The following is a 3,956-nucleotide window of genomic DNA, read 5'->3' as shown; positions in this document are numbered from 1 at the left end:
AATCCTTCATAATATATACGTTGAATATTTGGTGTCATGAATCGGAATTTATCTGCTGCTTTCTAAACTGATATAGATTTTTAAGTAATGATCAGTTAGCGATTAAACTTGAACTCCTATAAAGAAATCGATTCTTTGTTTATAGCGTGGTAATAAAGATTGATGATTTGAAAAAAATAATAAGATTTCAGATATTTGATATAGTTTTTGAACCATATAGCGGGTGCAAACATTCGAAATTCTATTATCCTGTTAAATTAATCAAAATTAAAATATTAAAGTGAGAAAGTTCGTATACATTTATATAAATCTTGAATTTATTTCATTCTAGTTACGAGTATTTAAAATCTGTATCTGCATATACTGTCTTTTTTATTGCTTAGATTTGATAACAAATTTACTATAAACATTAACCGAAACAATAGTAAATTAAAAAGTTGTTCCAATTGTCAAGGACCGAGTATTCGTGAGATAATTAATTATCGGTATTTAATAGATTATATTGAAGTGGTACAACACATTCGGAAGTATTTAGGCAGGCTCACCTCCAGAGACATGACTGATACAATTTCTCAGTGCGTAGCAAGCAGATTGGCGCAGCGGAAGCGTGCTGGGCCCATAACCCAGAGGTCCGTGGATCGAAACCACGATCTGCTACAACTTGTTATTGAATTTTGTCTCTAAAATGGATCTGTTATGTCCGTCCTCATTATTTTTTCATCAATTATATTTATAAACTCTCTTTTGTGTGTTTTTATCGTTAACTTCTAGAATGTATCCTACTCATAATAACGTTTATTGAGAGATAATGTTTTAAGTGTTATCAACAATATCACAAATAAAAAAAAAAACTGTCCAAATAATATAAAAACATAGCTATAAAGAGAGGGCTTTAAAATGGAAAATTATGAATGAATGTTTCAACGCCAAATCAAAATTTTATGACAAAGTAAGTTCCAGCAAAATAATTAGCTGGATTCAGAAGAGATAAGAGATAAGGCAATTAAAATGTATTCCACGTCGGAAACCCAAAATATAGAAATGCTGAACCGGTATGACTCTTAACTAATTTATATCCCTTTTTTGTGGATAGAGACATTATTATCTTGTAGAACAAACTTTTTTATATCTGCCAACTTGATCTTCTCTAACCCTTTTCAATGCCGATAGAAAATTTAATTTAGATGCGGATCTATCTCTCTGTACGTTATTTTTAAATAAATAGTAAGTTGTCACAAAGAATACTATTTGTATTTATATTAATAATTTTCTTTAAGAATACGTCCTTTAGGAGTAATTCGTATTTACTATAACTCATGCCATATTCAACATTAAAATAAATTACATGTATTTAATCATAATAAATTAAACTTCTTAGTAGCATTAAGCCAATAAACTTATTGTAACATTTCCCTGTGAATCTTCTGCACACAAGAAGGCGTAAGCTACGAAGCCGACCACTTATCAATGTCTGCGTAACCATGCAACTTAATAGAAACTAGCCAGTGAGAAACATAAAATATTGATGTTCAGGTAGGACAACGTAATCGTGATCCTTTTGATTTGAAAACTCAGCTATAAACACATGTAAATACTCGTACGAGAATACACGTGTGTGTTTATATATTTAATGAATATATATATATATATATATATATATATATATATATATATATATATGCTTATATATATATGCTTATATATATATATATATATATATATATATATATATATATATATATATATATATATACTTATATATAATATAAATATATAAAATCTAATATATAGTTATTTATTATCGCACTGCTATCCAGTTCTGAGCTATGTTTATAGATCTTCACGAATTCGGTTTAAAATCGATTAAAGAAATTTGACCTGACATGAAAGCGAGTTAATAAAAACTTTTGCTTCATTGCTACTGTACATGGAAACCATGCACCAAGCATTCAATTTTAATTAGTAAGCCCAGTGAACAATCCACCTTAGTTTAACAGTAAATATCAATGCATTGGAAAGTCACTTTCCGAGCCTGTACAGGACGTATGTTGTCCGCTGTGGAGCAAATGAAGCCCCTCTGCTGACCCGAAGCCTGGATTATGGAACCTTAGTAAGTTTAGTAATCAAGGTCCGAAGTTCTTGTAATATAAGTAGCATATTAAACATTTTGTTTAACAGATTATTTTTTATAGAAAATTTAAGAATTTTGATAGTGCATTGTAAGAAAAAGCTCACACTTGTGCAAGATAGCAATGTTCATATCCACAAATTAACGTTAATTTATTATGCCATTTAATCTGTAAAGAATATTAATATTGATTGTGGCATTCAGTTTTAGTAAATAAGAATTACTTCTCAATAAAGTGCTCTTCTTTGTTAAATCTTTGAGATTTAGCTAATTATTTGTTTTGCTAAAACTTCCTTTCTTTACATGAAAGTGAAACTGTTCTGAAACTGCTGTTGAAACCTTTATCCACAATGTTCCAATATGAAATTCTCTTCTTTGTTGTCGCAGTTTTTCATTTAAACAATGGTTTATTTGTGAAACTATTTTTCAGCCTTAAGAAATTCTCTCTTTGTAGACTTTGTATACATAGAATATTTTCAGAAACGGTAACAACAATAAAAAAGTATGTTTAAAAAGACTTTATGATTAATATTGATAAAACATAATCAGGGCGAAATACACACATCCATTTATTAGACAAAATGTAAAGTCGTAATAGCAGATCGTGGTTTCGATCCACGGACCTCTGGGTTATGGGCCCAGCACGCTTCCGCTGCGCCAATCTACTTCTGTATTAATGAGTTACAATGTAATACCAGTTTTCTCGAGGCAAACTTCCTGAAATACAATGAATGAACCGTACCGCTGGATAAAATACTCATTATGAGAGTTATACCCGATAGTAGGTTATATCGAGAAAACTTGATCTATTTTGATTTGAGTAATCTTTTAACAGTTGTTTGGTAACATATTAATTAAATTTTGTTTAATATAACAAATAAAAAAAATTATACAGAAACTGGTTTTAACGCCTAACATAGAAATACATAATAAAGTACCTAGAGTTAAAAGGCTTGAATGAAAACCCATATAAGAACTCCATGGTTTTATGTACAAATATTCGTTAAAAGAAATACCATACGAATCGTTTATTAGTTGTTTTAAACATTGTTATTTTTCCAATATTAAATTTAATTTGAATCGTTTTCCAAAAACAATATCTATATTGTATTATAATAATTCTCTCAAGAAAAATAGTTCTATTGAATCTACAGAAACTTGGGATTAAAAATATAATAAACTGATTGTTATACTTATCCCGGGTGTCTTTGTTATGAATTAAGATGGAGTGATTTGTAGGTTAGTGTGGATGTTTATATCACGGACTGAAAAGTTTTTTTTTATTATGTACTACAATTTTTGACTCCCGAACAAATTTTTAAATAGGAACCTCTAGCAAGTATGGCACAGAAAAAATAAGAATAATGGCATAAAACAGATGTCTCTAATGTTAATCCATCAAATTTGGTAGCCAAAAAGTTTGAATTGTTGTATAACACTCCACAGTTTAAGTAAAATTTAAAGTTATTGTAAGGCAATTATTGTGAGACATTCACTTACTAGTTATTTTGAGAAATTACGACTAAAAACCATAGAACAATTTATTACAAGAACAACCATAATAAACATAGCATTTTTAGGTTTTTTTTTGTTTTCCCGAACTAATTAGAAAGTCCTGGTAATACCAATATCTTGTTTTTCCATGTCATCCCTTATTGGTTACCAGTTACTATGTTAGACAAATTCATTTTGACGCAGTGTGCGGCAGCACAGTAGGTAGAGGGAGATGTCTCGTCTGTCACCACGTGAGCGGCAGCACTGTAGGTAGAGGGAGGTGTCTCGTCTGTCACCACGTGAGCGGCAGCACTGTAGGTAGAGGGAGGTGTCT

General features: G+C 30.2%; 1 non-coding gene across 1 annotated transcript; it reads left to right on the top strand.

The window, feature by feature from the left end:
- The first annotated feature begins 585 nt into the window (after nucleotides 1-585).
- On the top strand, nucleotides 586-657 carry Trnam-cau. Its single transcript has one exon. It is a non-coding gene; the product is annotated as a tRNA-Met (tRNA).
- The last annotated feature ends 3,299 nt before the right edge of the window (nucleotides 658-3,956 follow it).

The sequence above is a fragment of the Homalodisca vitripennis genome, chromosome 1 (assembly GCF_021130785.1).
Source record: "Homalodisca vitripennis isolate AUS2020 chromosome 1, UT_GWSS_2.1, whole genome shotgun sequence".
In the NCBI taxonomy this organism is placed as follows: domain Eukaryota; kingdom Metazoa; phylum Arthropoda; class Insecta; order Hemiptera; family Cicadellidae; genus Homalodisca; species Homalodisca vitripennis.
The sequence above is the reverse complement of the archived record's forward strand: the minus strand, read 5'-3'. Positions and strand labels throughout refer to the sequence as shown.